Source organism: Chenopodium quinoa, unplaced genomic scaffold, assembly GCF_001683475.1.
Source record: "Chenopodium quinoa cultivar QQ74 unplaced genomic scaffold, ASM168347v1, whole genome shotgun sequence".
Classification (NCBI taxonomy): Eukaryota; Viridiplantae; Streptophyta; class Magnoliopsida; order Caryophyllales; family Amaranthaceae; genus Chenopodium; species Chenopodium quinoa.
Genome location: NW_018743979.1, coordinates 1,102,770 through 1,124,473, shown reverse-complemented (window position 1 = coordinate 1,124,473; position 21,704 = coordinate 1,102,770).

Below are 21,704 nucleotides of genomic sequence, written 5' to 3'. Positions count from 1 at the left end.
CGGCTTAGAAATCTTCCCAAGGCCGCCAGACAACCTGTTAACTTCTGAACCTCTCGGATGGTACGAGGCGACTGCATGTCAATGACCGCCTGCACCTTCTCAGGGTTCGCTTCTATTCCTCTCTGATTGATAAGGAATCCGAGAAATTTCCCAGACTCAACTCCAAATACACATTTCTTGGGATTGAGCATGACATGGTGCCGCCTGAGTCTGGCGAAAGTTTCTCGGAGGTCCGTCAGATGATCTTTCTGAAGTTTAGTCTTGACAATCATATCATCAATATATGCCTCGACGTTTCTTCCAATCTGATCAAAGAACACAGTGTTTATCATTCGTTGGAAGGTAGCCGGGGCATTCTTAAGACCAAACGGCATGACCGTGTAACAGTATAACCCCTGATCAGTGACGAAGGCCGTCTTCTCCTGATCTTTCTTCCATAAGGGAATTTGATGGAAACCAGAATAGGCGTCCATGAAACTCATCAAGGCATGGCCGGCTGTTGAGTCGACCAGGTTATCAATTTTAGGCAGAGGGTAACTGTCTTTGGGGCACGCCTTGTTTAAGTCTGTGTAGTCTACACACATTCGCCAGGTGTCATTCGGCTTTTTAACAAGCACCACATTTGCAACCCAGTCTGGGAAGTAACATTGCCGAATGAACCCTGCATCAAGTAAATTTTTTAACTTCGGCGGCTGCCGCCTGACTTCTTTTTTCGCCATGGTTCCGCTTCTTTTGCCGTACCGGCTTCTTTTTCGGATCCACAGCGAGTTTATGTACCGCCAGATCAGGACTAATGCCTGACATTTCATGGACTTCAAATGCAAAGATGTCCTTGTATTCTTTCAATAGGTTGTGAAAGTCGTCACCAAGGTTTCTCAGAGCAGTCGTCCCAACTTTGACTGTTCGGTCAGGACGTGAGTCGTCTAAGATCAGGTCCGCATGCTCACCAGCCGGCTGAGGGCGGAACTCATCCGGCCGCTCCTCTGCCAATGATTGCTATTTTCTTGCTTTTCTTGCGGACTCTGTCTGGGACGCCTTTCTCTTTTTGCCGCCTGCTTCTTGAACGGGCGCACTCTCCTTGACATTGTCAAGGTCTGTTTTTTCACCACTTGACCCAGTGGCCATAACAGTGGGCTTGACATCCGAGAGATAGCACTCTCGGGCCATCCTCTGATCTCCCCTTAGGGAGCCGACTGTTCCATTATCCCTCTCAAACTTGAGCAACATAAGAGACGGGATTATAACAGCCTTGGAATTATTCAGGGTTGGTCGACCCAGAATCATGTTGTAGGCCGAGAGTTCCTCTACTACTAGGAACCGGACTACCATGTGTCGTCCTTCCCCTTTTTTGCCCAGGCGAATGGGTAAATCTACTCGCCCCAGTGGGTGGACGACTCCTCCTCCAAACCCTATTAAAGGGTGGGAGGCCGGATGTATGCAGTCAGTCTGATACTTCAGTTTCGACAGACATTTGCTGCTGATGAGATCTGAGGAGCTCCCGGTATCTATGAGGATTCGGCCAACTCTCTGGTTGGCCACTTTACATTCAATAACGAGAGGGTCGTCATGCGGCCCCCTTACCCCTCCTAGATCCTCTTCAGTGATGACAATCTCAGGAAATGTATATTTGGACGGCCGTCCTTGGTGAACGGAATTTACATCTAACCGCCTTATATTATCTTTGTTGCCCCTAATAGTGGGGCCGCCTCCTGAGAAGCCGCCTGCAATGGTGTAGACGACTGCATCATCTGTATCGGAGCTGTCGGCCTGTTGATTCTTTTTGGCCGACTGCTTTTTTGAGGAAGTGTTCCCCGTAGATTTCTTGACATAAGTGTCAAGATCACCTTGCTCAGCCAGGCGGTCTAGGTACCGCATGAGACTGATGCAATCATTGGTGTGATGACCAACGTCATCATGATAAGCACAGATTTTATCTTGGTTCCGGTTGTTTGCAGAACCCTTCATGGGGACCGGCTTCTCAATTGAGATCCGTCCCTTTATTTCTTTTAGGATAAACTGGTTATCCTTGTTAAACACATACTTTGGGGAGTATGGTTTGAATTCTTTTTTCTTTTTCTAGGCCGGCTGTTTAGAGGAATCAGCCGCCCAGACCTCTTTTCTTTTCTCATCTTTGTTTGACGACTGTTTCTGTCGTCCTTCTCTTTTGTCGAACCTTTTCCCGTCCGACTGTTTTATCGTACACAGATCAGTCGCCTGTATATAGGCTTCTGCTTCAATCAAGGCCTCTTGAAGAGTCGCCACCCTTTTTCGAACTAAATCAAATTTGAAGGTAGACCCGTCTTTGAGACCTCTAAAAAAGTCGGTATAAGCTACCTCATCCGGTAACCCTTGAATCTGTATTCTCATCAGGTTGAACCGCCTGATGTAAGAGCGAAGCCCCTCCTTCTCGCCCTGCTGAATTGTTCCCAAATCAAGGGTCGTTTTCTTCGCAGGGATGTTCATGGCGAAGTTGGAGGCAAATAAGTAAGCAAGCGTCCTGAAGCTATTTACACAACCAGTCGGCAGGTTGCCGAACCATTGCTGTGCGATTCCTTTGAGAGTCGCTGGGAAACACTTGCACCAAGTGGGATCATCCAACCCTTGAAGGTACATCAGGTTGGTGAATGCCATCAGATGGTCTTCTGGGTTAGTAGTGCCGTCATAGGCGCCTACTAGTACATTTTTTACTTTGGCCGGCTGAGCGGCGTCAGTAATTTCCTTGGAGAAGGCCGACGGATGTTCACCAAGTCTAAGCAACCGTAGCTGCCAGTCCATAGGTTGGACGTTTTTTTGCTGCAGGTCCACCAAATGGAGGTGGCTGCATAAAATATTGTTGTTGCGGCACAAATAGTAAGTTTGGTACCGCCTGGGCACTATGAAAGCCGGACTGACGGGAGGTGCCGCCTGACTGACTCTCATGGTACGACTGAGTATGCCTCATCGAGGCATTTCGCAAACTGTCTTGAAAGTCTGAAGTAGAAGCCGACTCTGACAATCGGTCACTCTTCTTCTGCTCTAGCAGTAGCCGAGCATCTGTGAATGTTTGCTTTGACCCGTCCGCCTGAATATGACGAACCGGTTTCCTATTTCCTGTAGGATAACGGAATTTTGTGAAATCAAGGGCAGGTGGCTCCCGCTTCCTAGATTTAGGATGAGGAGTCGCCTCTCGCCCTTGAACTGGCTTCCTCTTTAGTGAAGTGGAAGGTTTCTTGGCCGACTGCTCCTTGACTGAAGCAGGCGGCTTCTTGTTGATCAACTCTTGAATCTCTCCCTTGAAGTCCCTCATGAAGGTCATGAGTTCGTTCCTTGTGATGGGAGCAGACCCATCAGTCGGCTGTTGCCGAGCAGGCGGTGCGCCTGCTGGCTCGCTTCCTGTTTGAAGATGCTCCCGTTCCCTCCTTTCGGTATGACGGGTACGTCGGGCCCTTAGGGTCCCGTCTGGAGCTGTATGAGTTTCAACTTCAAATTCACTTTCGGTGTCATGGTCCGACTGAACTTGAGGGTTGTTTAGGGGACGCCTCTCTTCAGGAGTCGGTACAGACTTGGATGCCATCTCTGAAGTACTCTCCCCATAGACGGCGCCAAATGTTTCGGGGTTTTCTGATGTCCTGCGGGAGAGTTACAATTCCGAGACTGGAACCGGACGCCTGTACCTGCAAAATAACGGAGACTCCTGAGAGCTCCGCCTCCAACGGTCAAGTTAGTACCTGATTAAGGAGTAATTAATACGGAAATTTAAAGTAATAAGGTCTCTCTAGGTGAGAGAGTTTAATGTTGGTAATCTGCTTTGTTAGCGAGATCAGCCGGTTATTTAGTGTGTTCCGTAATGTTTCAGTTCTGTTCCGTTCTTCAGGTGAGATTAATTGCTTGATCCCCTTTAATGAGGATTAATTAAGTATTTATAGTCTTGAGAAGCGTGCCACTCTCTAGGTTTAGGGTAAACCTAGGGCTGACCGGGCCTCTAAACAGGATTGGGCCTTGTTGGCCGGTTTTCCCATTTGGCATGGGTGGACACGTGGCGTGTCTCAATTGGTCCGTAGAGGACGTATCTGTGATTGACACGTGGCAGGCTCCTATTGGCCTACGTGAAGGACACGTGGCGGAACCTGGTTGGTCCACTTGTCAAACGGTGATTGGTGGATAAAAATCCCCTAATCAATAATAGTAATAATAATAATAATAATAATAATAATAATAATAATAATAATAATAATAATAATAATAATAATAAAAAAAAAAAATCATAAATCATAAAAATAATCATAATAATGTTAAAGCATAATAATGGCAAGATCCTAGGCATGATACTAACAAGATTAATAACAAACCCTAGCATGTCACTAAGCATTAAAAATCAAAGAATTAATCCTAACATGATACTGAAAATCATAAATATTAGGAAGAACATAGGAAGCATCATACTTTTAATCATACTTAATATTAAAGTTACCCTAGACATGATACTAGGAATATCATAATAACAACCTAAACATGATTTCTACATCATAACATCAATAAAAATCACCAAAATACTTTTTTTGATGTCGCGTACCTCTTTCTAATAACAAAATACACACGTTAGTAACTTCAAGGAAAATAATAAACAACAATTAAATTAAATAATGGAAAGAGATTTGGGACCAAACCCTCAGAAATTAAAACCTTTCACGTCTAGGGCAAAGACAACTTCGAATATGGCTAGGTGTTTCTAGATCTAATGAATGCGGAATTGTGTTTGTAAAAGGCTAGTTTAGAAAAGAGAGAGAGAGAGAGAGAGAGAGAGAGAGAGAGTAATCAAGAGAATCTTGATGAGAGTTGGTAGATTGTAGATGAATGAAAATTGGTTATCGAAAACGGAGTTTTTAGCACGTTATTTATAAAGAAAATCAGCCAAAAAGATAAAATATCAAAACAGAGTTCTGGCGCAGATAAAATTGGATTAGCGCCAACGCCGGCTATTGGCACCAGACGCCAACATTAACGTCAGGCGCCAAGCGTAGCGCCAGGCGCTACAGCTTGCGTTTGGCGCTGATTTAAAAATTCACGCGTTTTCTTAAAATCAGATAAAAATTGCCGTACATGAGGATAAAATCGTATTTTCCTCAAAAAAATGTTCTTTGATTTTAATTAAAACTCTGAAAAGTCAACAAAAGTCAATTTATCAATGCTAATTGAATTAGGAATGAAAAGAACCTTCTAGAAGAATCTAGAAGACTTAAACCATTCCTAATTGCATTAGGAATGATAAATCCATATTAGGCCCTCCTCTAGATCATTGGGCCGCATATAAGGCTAAAACCGGGCCCAGTTCAGTAAATTGGCCATAACTTCCTCAATATTCATCGGAATTGGGCTTATAATATATCGTTGAAAAGCTCTTATCAAGCCCCATCCAACTACACTACTGTAGGCGTCGTTCGAAGTGCGCCGACATTAAAAAGCATGTTGTGAATATGTTTGGCACTCATAGGAAGTGGGAATTGACATAACAATTAGGGACAAATAAAGTAGGGAGCCGCCAACAAGTTTTTAAGGAACTTGTAAACCGTTCACGGATCATAAAAGGCAACCACGAATAAGGGACAATGAAGGCAACAACGATTGACCCGTGAAGGTTACACCCCATTCATAATCCATGAGATTACTAACTCCATATGGTTCGGAACCACGAAAGGAGGATCGGGGATGATGGTACGAAGTGAGTCATGGAGTCACATTCGCCCGTATTGGCCTCTACTCGATTCTTATATTGAAAAGCATTCCAGTGATCTCAAAGGCATACAAAAATTAATTCAATTTGCTCCAAACTATTATTTAACTAAATTGGTTTAAGATTAATGTACACATAATTCTAAAATTTGGTGATCACTTCAATTAATAATAAGATTAAAAAGGATCCTAAACCGGTTGTCCAAATTATCTTATTAGGCATAATTTTCAATTACATATTCCCTTTAAACATGCAATATTGTGATCATAAAAAAAATAGAATCAACATTAATACCAATTTAATCACAATCCCAACAACATAAAATTGTTAGAAAAATAATAATAACAATAAAAGAGCATGATCCTTACTTGGAATCTGTTTGCTTGCAACTACAAAATAATAAACGACTTAGTAACTTCAAGGAAATAATAAAACAATAACTAAATTAAATTAAATAAAATAAGGTTGATTTTGGGGCCAAACCCTCAAACGATTCTACCTTTCACGCCTTGGCTTAAGGACGGAACCTCGAGTAAAATATGGACTGCTTTGAGTGCTTGAAGAAGGAATTTTGAAGTGAAAAGGGTAGGCTAGTGTTTAGGTTAATAGCATAGAAGAGAGAAAATAAGAATAATAAAATTCTGGTTACCCCGTACATCAGAAATGAGGGGGTATTTATAGGGAAATGTGCTGAGGGAGCACACGAAACCCTAAAATAATAAAAACTCTAAAAAATTATCCCGTGACACGGTCAGACTGTACCGTGACACGGTTAGACTGTACCGTCAGACGGTACAAGTTCCCGTGACACGGTTAGTTTTGGAGTGACGCGGGAAATTTTCAGAAAACGGAACGGAAAACGCGTTAAGGGTTTACGCGGAAAGGACACGGAACTTCCCGTGTCACGGCAGACCTCCCGTGTCACGGGAAGTCCCACCGTCAGACGGGAAGAGTTCCCGTGACACGGTCAAGCTGTACCGTGACACGGTCAGTTCCAGTCTATTTTTCCGTCTAAATTCATTCTTAACCCTAATTTCTTTCGGCTTTTGAAGTGCCGATTGATAATTTTGGGCTTTTTTCTGACTTTTATTATTCGGGCTAAAATAAGAAAATAATAAAATAAAAATAAATAAAATGTTCGGGCCAAAAATAAATAATAAAATAATAAAATAAAAAGGTTTGGGCTTAAAATTAATTAATAAGCTTGGGCTAAAATTAAAACTATGCTTTTACCAAACATCAAGACTAATCCATGGACCTTTCAAAAATAAGAATTTAATAAAACACGATTTTTTAAGCACTCTCGGGATTAAATACTAAACCCGACCAACAGTGGCGGTGAAAGGTTATTTATCATCGGGTTTGGTTTTGGGGAGACATTTTTAGGTGTCTACAGAAGCCCCCACTTTGACTGAGTTTGTAGAAACATTAGTTTCGAAAACAATAGTCAAAGTAGTCGATAGAGACGGAGAATGATTTAAGACGTTCTGCGATCCTAAATCACTCTGCATACGTCGATACCTGCAGAAAAATGTTAATTCCACATATAAGAGAGTAAAGGGATAGAAACGTATCTGGCACCAGTGTGTCGGTGACAAACGAGTTTGGCAGCTTCCTAAGCTTGAAGGAATCCACCGAGTAACATTTGTTGAAATGCTTCCCATGCTTGAGGAAAGCCGACTGAAGAGTTTGGTACCTTTCTAAGCCTGAAGAAAGCTACCGTATAATACTTTCCATGCTTGAGGAAAGTCGACGAACGAATTTGGTGTCATTCTATGCTTGAAGAAATCCACCGCTAATGCCTTCCATACTTGAGGAAAGCCGACAAAGGAATTTTGTGGTTTTCTATACTTGAAGAAAAATCCACTGATGATGCTTTCCGTGCCTGAGGAAATCCGACTTAGCGGTTTTCTATACTTGAAGAAAAATCCACCGATAACGCTTTCCAAGCCTGAGGAAAGCCGACTTGGTGGTTTTCTATACTTGAAGAAAAATCCACCGATAACGCTTTCCAAGCCTGAGGAAAGCCGACGATTGCTGATAACTGATAAGTGTATAGTGGTTCGATTATCCCCGAATGTGGGCCGCAGATAATTCACAATTCTTAAGCTGATTGTCCGACCATATTAAATGATTAAAATGCCGAAAAATAGGCTTTGACGCTTGTCAGGGGTAAAATGGTAATTTTAGCCCCCCTTAAATATCAGTTGGGATTTTCCACGTAACTGTAGCGAAAAATAATCGCCCAATAAGCTCGGAAATTCAGCCAAACTAGTCAAAAAGCTATGAATATTCCCTGACCAAACTCAGTTTTGCCGCGTCACGTCATCAGGTTCCCGTGACACGGTCAGGCATTCCCGTCAGACTGGACAAGTATCCCATGTCACGGGACCCCTATTTTTTTCTTTTTCTTTTTTTTTCTTTTCTCTGTTTGAATCAGTCAACAACGGTCACTTTTGCTCTTTTTGTCCTTTTCTGTCTTTAAATCTGCGTGCTTGTTTTCACCATTTCACCATTTTACACTTCTTCTTCACACCTGCTTTCACACTTCACCATTTTTGCTCCTTCCTTACCAAAAACTGTCGTGCCACGCATGAGGTTAACCGCCGGCCGTCCAAGCTTGCCGTGACACGGTAACGGCGACCGTGACACGGTTAGTATGATTTTTTTCTTCTCCCTTTTTTTTATTTAGCTGCGGTTTTTTGGCTACTGTACTGCGCTGCTGCCGTTTCCGTCGCTTCTGTTTCTGTCCCGGATTTTCCGCCCAGATTTGTCGGAGCTCCGTCAGGCTTGAAAGTCGCCGTGACACGGTTAGTCTTGACCGTGACACGGTTAGTCTTGCCCGTGTCGCGGCAGCTGCGCTGGTGGCCGGAACACGTTTTCGAGTTTTGGAGTTCGAATTTCACCAATTTTCTTGTAATTTCTCGATCTTCTCCTCATTTTCGACCCTTTACAAACATTCATGTAAGCTCCCTTTGATTTTTGCTTTGAATTTGCTTCACATTAACAATTTCATGACAAACCCTAAAAAATCAATTTGGGGGTTTTTTTATTTTTAAGCTTTATGTTGAAATTATTGCCATGATTTTACTTGTATATGTGTACATGTGTGTTTGTGAGAAATTTGAGACAAAAATTGCATGATTTGATGGAGAATTGAGCAAATCACCATTTTTGGGTGCTACTTTGTGAAATAATGTTCATGCTTTGAAATGGTGAAAAAATGGTGGTGAATCTTGTGAAATGATGTGTTGATTCATATTTTGCATATGTACTATATTGTCATGGAGAACATAATATCATGCGGCTAGGAGAACTGTAGTATTAGTTTGTCATGGAGAAACTAAATACCATAATTTTGCCAATTTTTAGCCTTGAGGTAAAAATTTAGCATATAATTCAGTAAACAACTAAATAGCTTAGGAACTTATGCTAAGTATTCAGATTGTTATTGTAAATATGCGACTTAAATTAAATGTTTAGGAAATGATGCTAAACATTTAAATATGCAACTTGAATTAAATGTTTAGGAAATGATGCTAAACATTTAGATAAAATTTAGCATATAATTTAATAAACAACTAAATAGCTTAGGAAATGATGCTAAGTATTTAGATATTTATTTTTTTATTATAAATATGCACCTTACAAAATGTTTAGGAAATGATGCTAAACATTTAGATTTTTATAATAGCATGCCTAGACGACGAGATTGCAACCTTTCTACCTGCGGCCGGCGTCGGGCTTTTCGGAAGGACACTCCAACTGTCCCTGAGGGCGTGGACGACGACGTCTTGGAGTCCGAGCCTCGGACTTCTACGAGTAGGGGTAGGTGGGTTCCACCTCCGTGGACCCCAGACCAGTTGGTTTTCTGCCGTGAAAACCACATCTTTCACCGCGCACTCTCCGACATAGTCGATGGCACACTTCGCCAGCATGGTTCTGGGGCCGGTGATTTGATCCCTCGACTTTACCAGGTCATTACGGGGGATCCTACTACGAGCGCCCTATGGGAGTCGTCTGGCTTGGTCGATTTCTACGCGGCGGTTGTAGGGTTTCGCAGCCCCCGAGGTTGCGGCGCGACGGTCGTTCGCGCATTGTTGAAGTATTTCTGGGATACTACCAACACGTTTCACTTTGCTTGGGGGGAGATGACGGTGACCCCCCAGGACTTCAGCATGATCAGCGGGCTGCGCTTTACTGACCGGGCAGTAGGCCAGCTGTCTGATCTATCTTGGACATCGGCTGAGGTAGTTGATTTGTTGGGCCCGGTCGTTCAGCACATCAGGACCCGACCGGTGTCTCGAGGTGGTCCTAGGATTGGACGATCGGAGTCGGCTTCAGTTCTTGCTCGCGGCTTCGATACGCAGGATACGACGGCCGAGCAGCGGGTGCGGATCTTCATCTTGATCCTGATCTCTATGACCCTCTCTCCCGACAGCAGTTCACGCGTGCTCCTCTACTACCTCCCCTCTTTGGCCAGGATTCCCGAGATAGGATCCTACAGCTGGGCCAGTCTTGGGTACGTGGATCTTCTTCTATCTCTACGTCATGGCTGCCGTCAGCTGAATGACGAGTCCCCTATCACCGTTTACGGCCTGTGGAGAGTCGTAGAGGTGATGATCTTTTCCCTTCTTGTTTCATTTCGGCTTGTTCGATTCGTGTGCTGAATGTTATTTTTGTTGCAGTTATGGTTCTACGAGTACTTCCCTGGCTTGGCTCCTCGCCGGCGTCGGGGAATGGTCCATAACTTCCCCGTCAAAGCCAGCTGGCGTGACCGAGGAGAGTCACGGGTGGAGTCTGTTCCGACGCTTCGTGGGCTACTACGCCGAGGCACCTCTTCCGTTGGCGTAAGGATTAGCTTTGTTGCGTTTTTTCCTTCTAATGTTGATTCTGTTGTTTCACGCCTAACTTTTTATGGTTTCCAGGTCCCCATCGATGTCCAGTATCGTCCTTGGGCCGAGATGACTGATCTACGTCTTTCAGTGTACCGTACCATTTTGGTTGATACTGGGCGCTTCGTCTGGTATTTGGGGGAGCGAGTCGTCCTTCAGCATAGCGGCGATCGTTTCGTGGTGCCTTCATCCCCGCCAGAGTCGATGCTGGACTCCCGCTTGATCAGAGGGTTGATCAACAGGGGAGAGCGCTACACTCTTCCGTGGCAGGAGCTCGTTCACATGGAGAGCGACTATGCGCGGGATTTGCTTCCCTCTCTGGCTCCTCCACCCCGTCTTCCCGAGGTATAATTTCTTTCGAGAATCTTCTTTGCTAGTCTCTGTTTTAAATAGTCGAATAACTTGATTATCTGATCATATTTTTAAACGACCATCCACCCTGTGGGGAGGATTCAGATTCCTCCTTAGTCTGTCCGCTACCCTGGGCCGATCGGTATCACGGAGGACCATATTGCTGACGCGCCAGAGGGTTATAGACAGGCGCAGGAGTCAGTGCCCGAGGTTTTTGAGCCGGTGAGTTTTCTTCGACGCATTATCCACTCTTTTAATGTTGCTTATTACTGATTTTTCTTTGTTTTATCCTCAGCCTAACCGCCCGGAGATGATGGGAATTATGAAGCTGGTGGACGCTCTGAAGTATTGCATCATCAAGCTTCGGCATGGTGCGAGTTGTCAGAGCTCTAGCGACGTTCTTGAGGTATCACTTATTTCTTCATTTCTGCCATTTGTTTTATTTTGCATCATTGACACCTTTTGATTTTGTGTTTTTCAGGAGCGACGGAGGTCCCGCTCGCGCTCGAGGCCCAGAGGCTCGGACGAGAAGGAGCTTGGTCGTGGTAGACTATCCCCTGAGGTTCACCGGCGTTCTCAGCGAGAGCCTCAGACTACTCAGCCATTCCAGGAGGCTCAGTGGCAGTAGGGTCAGTCTTCTCAACGTCCGTCATTTTCACAGCCTCCAGTTCCCGAGTTTGGGTCTCCTTTGGATCCTGGTTCATTCTCGGCTCCATTATCCCGGATTCCTCCACAGGTGTTGGGCTTGTTCTCGGTTCCGATGTATGGGACGATGCCTTCGCCGACGATTCCAGTATCTTTGGGCTAGTCTACTCCATTTTCCAGTTGGACGGGTCCTGCCTTGAGCTTAGCTACTGCCGGGCCTACGGGGACTAGTAGGGACGCTACTCCCCGTACTCGGATGGTCGAGGGACTCTTCGGTTCGCCGTTCTCATACACACAGGGAGGTCCACATGCACAGGGTCAAGATGAGACTGATTCTGATTCTAGAGATATTTGACCGAGGGTTTTTGTGCATACTGTGATGACACTTGACACATTTATGTATTACGACTCATTGTACATTATTTACAATTTATATATCTACTATTGTGTGTTAGTGTGTGTTTGAGACTCTTTGAGTGTGATTGTGTACCTATTAATGACACGACGAAAAAAACATAAGTGGGGTAATGGAGGGTACCGACCTTCCCCAAAAGAAAAAAAATAAAAAACACTCAAAATTAAATTACTTTCCCCAAAAGAAAAGAAAAAAAAAAGAAATAAATATAAAATGATGAATAAATAAATATAAAAAATATCTTCCCCAAAAGAAAAATAAAATAAAAAACAAAAGAAATAAAATCTTAAAATAAATTAAAGATAAAAATAAAAAAAAAGGTGAGAATTTTATTTGAAATAAAACTCTCAGAAAAGACTGAAAAATAAACGTTAAAGATAAGAAAATACAAAAAATCCGGATAGATACGGAAAAGATGAAAAAATATAGCGCGCAAGGTGCCGTGTCACGGCACTGACACGACAGGTTTTGCCGTGACACAGTGGAATATCCTGTGTCACGGGACGCGTATTATTCCGCGGTTTGTTTTACGCGTGTGAAAATATAAATTCTGGGCAGTTTCGAGCGCTTTTGCTATAAAATAAGACCAGATTATTCATGATATGCATAATTACGAAACACAAAATAATTTAGAATTTCATATTTCAATAATCATGTCTCAGAATTTTGATAATACGTTGCGCAACTGGTCTTATTCTTTGACCAATGCTGAAAAAAGAGAGTTAGAATTATTTCATGTCAGGGGTTTGCTAGCCCTACGACATGTAGCTATTGAACATGATTTTCTTAGAGCATCATTAGATTATTGGAGTCCAGAAACACACTGTTTCAAATTTGATTATGATGAAATATGTCCTCTGGCGGAGGAATTTGGTGCAATCTTTGGATTTCCTGCTAGAAATCTTATTGCCATGCTTACCTTACGTGAATATTATTACCAAGACTTTGAACGCCATCTGAATCTAACAGATCCGGATTTAAATAGAATTGTTTGTGGTAATGAAGTAGACTTAGAAAAACTTGCTAATTTATATTTTAATCGCCCTAGCTCTTAGTCTTATCATGTGTATCGTAGAAGGGCATATATTTTTTGCAAGTTCAGCAAGCTACTATTTGCAAACGGTAGGGTAGGACATGCTTCTCTAGCGTCTGTACTTGAGCATGTAGAATCCGGAAGATCTCCTATGCCGACGTGCCTTGGAGAAACATTTCGTGGTCTTGACGAGGCAAAAGCTGACCGGAAAGCCATCAGGAAGGGCTCTCTGGTACTATTACAGGTAAAAATACGCTCCGAATAGCCCCCGTGACACAAAACAGTCGTCGTGTCACGGTTGGGGTCAGTCGTGACACGGTTAAGACTGTCGTGTCACGGGAATCTGCAGTTTTTTTAATTTTTTTTTTTTTTTTTGCAGATTTGGTTGATGGAGCGTTTGGAATTATTTGAAGCCCCTGACGATATTGAAAAATATGGCCCCAACGACTAAGTCCGTAGGAAGAAGAATTACTCTGCAAATATGTCGTATGAAGATTGGAAAAATTTCTTTGCAAAGAGGGAATTTTCCATTCGTTGGGTGGTGCCTTGGTGGAGGCTTACTAGGATGGTTGGCACGAATGAAACTCCATATTGTCGCGTTCCTAGTATCTCCAAATTGACCTTTTACTGTCCCTCTTGACTGATGCGGCAGTATGGACTTGAACAAGTAATTCCACGCTATAACGATAGTCCTCGTGAAGTATCGTTGCATGAAAGTAACGTTCACAAGTACGAGGCTTATTGGATTGGAAGACCTTTGTGGACCGTTTCTGCAAGTGACCAAGCTCCTCCTCCCTTATCTAGTGCATACAAGGCATGGTTGAACCCTAGAAGCAGGAGGGAACGATTCGGATCACGCAAGTCTGATGTAAAGAGTCGTCTTGGAGATAAGAAAGCTCCTCTTAAAGATCGCCTAGGTCCGAGAACACAAGGAATTGAGTTTAAGACTCCTAAGATGCCAAGAAAGAAGACCTATGTGAAAGGAAAGGGTAAAGAAAAGATGGTGTATAGGGAGAAGCAACCGAAAAAGTTCAAGAAAGGTGAAAGGGGTGAAAGTTCGACTAGGGGTGTGACGGTTCGGGCTACAAAAGACACACTAATGGTGAAGGCCGACCTAATTGAGCAAGAGAAGGATGTTCCTAAAGAGAAGAGAGATTAGATCAATAGTGCTTTGCAGTTTATTATTTATAATTTTTATTTAAAATAAGGCATATGATGCCAATACTTGTAGTCGCATTTTAATAATAGCACATTTATTTCAGCCTTTAAAATAAAAATTACAATGACTTTTATTAATTATCCGAGTCAAGGAGTCGAACGCAATGGAAGAACGAAAACAAAAACTCGAACAATAAATTTCACAACGGGAAACTGAAAATCTGTCGTGTCACGGTCAAAGGGTCCCGTGACACGGTTCAAATTTCTCGCGACACGACAATTTTTTATTTTTTATTTTATTTTTTTTTTACAGACGGGGGTGACGTGGCACGGAACAATTCTCCCGTCAGACGGGAAGAAATACCGTGTCACGGGAGTCACAATGTCCTTTTTGCTGTTCAGGGGTTGCCGTGACACGGGAATTTCTCCCGTCAGACGGGAAGAAATCTGCCGTGTCACGGTCAAAGGGTCCCGTGACACGGTTCAAATTCCCGCGTCACGACAAATTTTTTTTTTTTTGCCGTGTCGCAATGCTGAACCGACGCGCATATTAGATCAATAGAGGGAGGATTTTTTTTATTTTAAAGTGGTCGGGCCCCCTTGAGGGGTTGCCTACATATCCTAAAAAGGAATCAGGCCAGACATAGCTCTATAGGGTCATGAACCCATGCGACTAGGCGTAGAATTTCTTGAGTTGATCCAAGTTGGTTAATTTATGGAAGCCGTTGCCGTCCATGTCTACCAATTGTGCCGCTCCGCCAAACAGGATGGCTTTAACAATGTACGGGCCTGACCAGTTCGGTCTGAATTTTCCTCTTGGGTCTAACAAATTTTTACGAACTGCCTTAAGCACTAGGTCACCCTCTTTGATGTTCCTGGTCTTGACTTTTTTATTAAAATGTCGTGCCATACGCTGTTGGTAGGTTTGGACATGATGCAAAGCTGCCAAGCGTTTTTCATCAAGCAAGACCAGTTCGTCGTATCTTGCTCTAATCCAGTCGACTTCATCTAGTTGGCTTTCCAATGCGATTCGGAGAGAAGGTATCTCGAGCTCGATTGGTTGTACAACTTCGATGCCATAGACTAAAGAGAAAGGGGTAGTCCCTGTCGACGTACGAACAGAGGTTCGATAACCCCAAAGGGCGAAATGTAGCTTACTTGGCCAATCCTTATAATTTTTCGTCATCTTTTCGATGATGGTCTTCACATTTTTGTTGGCCGATTCGACTGCTCCGTTCGTTTGTGGTCTGTAAGGTGATGATCGATGATGTTTGATATGATATTTCTGCAACAATTCCGCGCATTCGGCTTGGAAATGTGTTCCATTGTCACTGATCATCTCATGTGGTACCCCATAACGGCATATAATATTTTTCTCAATGAATTGAGCTACATGTTTTGTCGTCAGCTTGGCATATGAGGTTGCCTCGACCCATTTGGTGAAGTAGTCGATTGCTACGAGAATGAATTCATGCCCCCCTTGTCCTGGTGGTGTGATTTTTCCAATGATGTCAATGCCCCAAGTGGAGAAAGGCCATGGAGAAGTATACGTGTAGAGAAGCGAAGGTGGAACATGCTGTAAGTTTGGGTAGATTTGACACTTCATACATTTCTTGACGTACTCGTGACAATCTCGCTCCATAGTAGTCCAATAGTAACCTTGTCGTTGAATCTTTTGGACTAACATCTTTGCATTCATGTGAGTTCCACATACACCAGCATGAAGGTTTTCCATGGTTTTATGTTCTTCTTTCTTGGCTATACATAAGAGATTCCTTCCCGTTTGCGGTTCTCTTGTGGAGTTCTCCCCTGATGAGCACATACTGTGAGGCCAGGAGCCTCAAAGCACGGCGTGTTCTTTTGTCAGTATTAGAAGGATATGCTGCTCTTGTCACATAATTAAGGATGTCTGTATACCATGGTTCCTCATCTTCTTCTTGTGATTTTTGTTCATCATCGAGTGCGTGAACATAAGCTGGTTCATATCTCCTCTCTATGGTCAGTGGCATCCTGATCGTGTCAACTGGAATTTGCACCATTGATGCTAACTTAGCTAGTGCGTCGGCGAACTGGTTTTCTTCTCTTGGCAAATACGTATATTCCACTTCATCTAGTTGCTCCGTGAGAGTTTCCAGATGAGCTTGATACGTAGCGAGACTTTCACTCCTCACTTTCCATCTCTTAGAGATTTGGTTAATGATTAGTGAAGAGTCACCGTAGATTCTGAGTTTCTTGATTCCCAAGGCGACAACTGTTTCTAATCCCAAAATGCATTCTTCATATTCTGCGGCATTGTTGGTGACATCAAAGTCAAGCTTCATGGAAATTGGGATGTGTTCTTCATTGGGCGATACGAGCAAGACTCCCACACCACATCCTTTTTGGTTTGAAGCTCCATCTAAATAGAGCGTCCAACTATCGTCTTCGATCATGAGTAAAGCTTCGTCAGGGAAATCGTACTCATCTTCTTCTTTTTCAGCTTCTTCTAGCGGGAAATCTGCTAAGAAGTCAGAAACTGCGGAACCTTTGATGGCTTTTTGTGGCACAAATCTCACGTCAAATTGAGCCAGATTGACTATCCACCTTGATAATCTGCCGTTGAGTGTTGCTTTCTCGAACAGGTATTTGAGAGGATCCATCTTAGACACGACATGCACCGTATGAGTTAGCATGTAATGTCTTAGTTTCTGTGCGGCCCATACGAGTGCGAGACACAACTTCTCGAGAGGCGTGTATCGCGTCTCATTTCCTTGGAGTTTCTTGCTCAGGTAATAAATTGCATTCTCCTTGCTTTTGATCTCTTGTGTTAGCATTGCCCCCATCGTTTCTCTTGTGACCGTTAGGTAGAGTCGAAGAGGAAAGTCAGGTATTGCTGGCGCTAGCACGGGTGGGTTTGCCAAATACTCTTTGATTTTGTCGAAAGCCTTTTGGCAGTCATCATCCCATGTGACTGGGACATTCTTCTTAAGATTCTTGAATATAGGTTCACATATCGCTGTGAGCTTTGATATGAACCTACTTATATACTGCAACCTTCCAATGAAGCCTCGAATCTCCTTCTCATTTTTGGGTGGAGGCATGGCCATGATCGCTTTTACTTTTGAAGGATCTATTTCAATCCCTCCGGAACTGATCACATATCCAAGTAATTTGCCAGACGTGACTCCGAATGCATATTTTGCTGGATTTAATCTCATGTTGTACTTACGGAGTCTTTCAAAAAACTTGCGAAGTGCGACGATATGGCCTGGGCGATCCTTAGACTTGACAATCATATCATCGACATAGACCTTTACCTCTTTCTGTATCATATCATGTAACAATGTTGTAGCTGCTCTTTGGTATGTGGCACCCGCGTTTTTCAACCCGAATGGCATTACCGTATAGCAATATGTACCCCACTGTGTGATGAATGTGGTTTTCTCCATGTCTTCTTCGGCCATCAATACCTGATTATATCCGGCGTAACCATCCATGAATGACAGGAGTGCATGGTTTGCTGTATTATCGACCAGAATGTCAATGTGAGGTAGAGGGAACCCATCTTTTGGGCTTGCTTTATTGAGATCCCTGTAATCAACACACATTCTGACCCTTCCATCCTTCTTTGGAACTGGAACCACATTTGCTATCCATTCCGGATACTTGGATACTCTGATGAAACCTGAGGCCAATTGCTTCCTGATTTCTTCCTTGATTTTGAGAGCCACATCTGGTTTCATTCGGCGCAACTTTTGTTTGACATGCTTCATACCTGGAATGAGTGGTATCGTATGCTGAGCTATATCCCTGTCGATTCCTGGCATATCTTGGTATGACCAAGCAAATACATCAACAAATTCACTAAGCAAGTTAATTAGCTCTTTGTGTTCATCTTGACTTAGTGTTAATCCAACTTTTACTTCTTTAACAGTCGTATCATTGGAAATGTTAACTGTTTCTGTATCTTCAATAACTGTTGTTTTATTTTCGTGTTCTTCCATTTCTTTTATTATTTCTTTGTCATTTTTAACATTAGCAAAGCAATATTGATCAGGGCTAGGGGAATGGCACGCGTCGTAAGAAAAGGTATTCATTTCATTGAATTTATTGGCTATTACATCAAGAGAGGCAAGGTCAGCTGCGACCTCACCAGAATTATTAGGACTAGAAGGATAGGACTCAACAAGAGACTCACGGTTGAACTCTATAGCAGAAAGAGGGTCAGCCTCAGACTCTAAGGACTCATCTACAACGATTCAGACTCATCAAACATAGGACCCTCGCCAGCGGTTATTTCCAACTTCTCTCCACTCGGCGTAGTGATCCTCAATGTCTTGCGCCATCCCCTTGAAATGTTGTCAGCTTGGACGATTAACTCGGAGGGGTCAAAATCCTTGTTTGCTATGACGGCTTGAACGAGCTCAGAGTTATCATTGCAGACCGGCTTGGATTCATTCTTCTCCATTCCAAAAAGAAGGTTGATTCCCAAATCATTAGAGTTCAGGCTAGCTGACTTCTCGACTGTGGAGAACTCTTACTCGATGAAGTCACAATCGAGGAACACCTCGAATCCCGGTTCACGGATCCCATTATGGACAAATGGTTCAGGGAATTCGTAGCATGGGAAGTCTTCCCCTTCTTTGATGTACTGGCCATTGAGGGTGAACGGATATGGATCCATGGCCATTTCCGTCTTCGTGATTCGAGCGTTGTTGCGAGCTTTCATTTTCAATGTAGCTTGTTTGAGATCTTCTTTTGTTGGCTTGAATCCCAAGCCGAAAGTATCCTTCTTGAGCGCACCAGGAAGGCCCCAAGATTTAGCCATTTTCTTCTTGAGCCCAAGGGTCATTCCAGGGAAGTGACCTTGCTTCTTCAGAATGGCGTTGATACTGGTGTTTGAATAGGGATCGAAGCCGAGATGGCACTTTTCCTCTTCTTCGATCACAAGAACATAATCTAGTGAAAACCCCCAAAGATCTTCATCTTCTTCGTCATGTTCAACATGGACGATAGGAGTATCAATAACTTGAATGCGCATAGGAGAAGCATCGATAGTAATCGGAACCCCTCCAACTATGGTTTTCACTTTCTGGTGGAGCGATGACGGAATCGCCTTTAGCTCATAAATCCAAGGGCGTCCTAAAAACAGATTGAAAGAGGCCTTAATGTCCACCACCTGAAACTTGGTGCGACGTTCAATGGCCCCAGTAGTTATATTCAATATGATAGTACCCACAGCTTGACGGCGAGTATTATCGAAAGCTCGAATCCCTTGAGTGGAGGGAGTCAACTCTTCATTCTTTATACCCAACTTCCTTGCAGTACGGAGTGGGCATACATTGATTGAAGAGCCATTATCAACCAGGCTCATAGGAACATTCATCTGCCTACACACTACAGTGAGGTGTAAGGCCTTATTATGTTGGTCCCCTTCCGGTGGTAGATCCTTATTAGAAAAGGAGATCAGATTGCTAGTACTCGGTAGCTCAGTAGTGAGAAAGTTGACCAATCCTTGAGGAGTCATGTCATCATCAACTCCTATCTTCACCAGAGCATTCATTACATCCTTTCGATGCTCGTGGGAAGTGGCCAAAAGCTTCCATACATTCATCTCCACCTTGGTCTTTTGCAGCTGTTTGACCACATCGCTATTCACAGGGTCGATGGGATCAACTATCGGATTTGATTGTGGTGGAGGTGGAGGTGGGTTAGGTTGTTGCAACCGTCCACTTCTGGTGAGAACCTTGACCTCAAGGTCCCCCCAAACGTCTTCACTGGTGCCAAGAGATGAACAGGATATGTCTTTGAGATAGACGTCTTCATCATCACTATCCCAGATCCCATTCACTTCATCAGTGCTTGAGATAAATACAACTTCCGGCAGAGGTTCATTCACAAATTGAATGAGTATCGACGGATCAAAGGACACTTCATCTCCCATGATAGCCAGAGCATCAGAAAGAGGACCTGTTTGAATGTTAGGATTCTTGCCCCCTGGAGGGACGGGAAGTTGGTTAGCATCAATCAGGTCTTGGATTGCGTCTTTCAACCTCCAACACTTCTCAGTGTTATGACCCTTTCCTTGGTGATACTTGCAATAAGCGTTGGGGTCATAGTTAGCGGTCCTATTCTCAGGTCGAGGTTCTGGAAACGGTCCGATTGGCATAACAACTAGGACCCTTGGCCTAACGCTTGATCGGGCGGTTTCTCACCCGGTCTAGCTGTGTTTAGGTTGCGACACGGCTTCCTGACATGCCCTGTGGGGCGCCAATTCACCTTATCTGGTGGATCCTCCTTGACTTGGACTGGGAGGTCTTCAATGCTACGCACTAAAGATCCTTCTTTGAACGAGGGTTGCTTCATATTGTCATAGCATTCAACACTTGCAACTCGATCTGTCGGAATACTTATCGTAGGCTCAAATCGCACAACTTGCTTGATTGATTCCACCTTTTCGTCCTCAAAACCAAGACCAACAGTGTAGAGGGCTCTTTCTATTGTATCGACTTCCTTCTTCCATTTGTCTATCTCAACTGAAAAGGATGCAACACAAGATACCGCCTCCAAGGGATCTTTTTCAAGAGCTTAGGGATTGTTAGAATAATTCTCAACCACATTAACACTAAAACATTTCTCCTCAGTCATGGGGCTTTTAGAGGTATTATTAAGATTGAAAACAATTTTATCATCCCCTACTGATAGTGTTAACTTACTACTTCTCACATCTATGATTGCTCCTGCAGTGTTAAGGAATGGTCTACCCAAAATAATTGGGGTGTGCATATCCTCAGCCATATCAAGAACAACAAAATCCACAGGCATATAAAATTTACCTACTCTAACGGGGACATCTTCTAAAACACCTAAGGGGTATTTGAAAGAACGGTCGGCCATTTGTAGAGTTATATTGGTAGCTTTTAATTTACCCATATTCAACTTGGAACACATAGATAATGGCATGACACTAACGCTAGCACCCAAATCACACAATGCATTATCAATCATTAGATTGCCTATATGACAAGGGATAGAAAAACTACCCGGATCTTTTAATTTAGGTGGAGATTTATTCTAAAGTACGACACTACACTCTACAGTGAAAGCTACTGTCTCTACCTCACTAATAGACCTTTTCCTTGTCAATATTTCTTTCATAAATTTTGCATATGAAGGAATTTGTGTGATAAATTCAATGAAGGGAACTGTTACCTTCAAATCTTTTACCATCTCCAGGAACTTACCAAACTGCTTATCCAAATTTGTCTTCAAGTGACGATTGGGGAATGGAAGTTTGATAATTGGCTTTTGAGCATTGTTGCTCTTGTTTGGAGTAGCCACCTTCTCTGAAGTAGTACCCTGCAATGTAGAATTAGATATGTTAGTACTATCCTTTAGCCCTGCAGGGCTATTCACTACATTGTTTGGTTTAACATAATCAAGATTAGCATTATTTAATAAATCAGGTTCATCAACTCTGGACATAGAGAGCCCTTCATAGTTTGAACCACTCCTTAG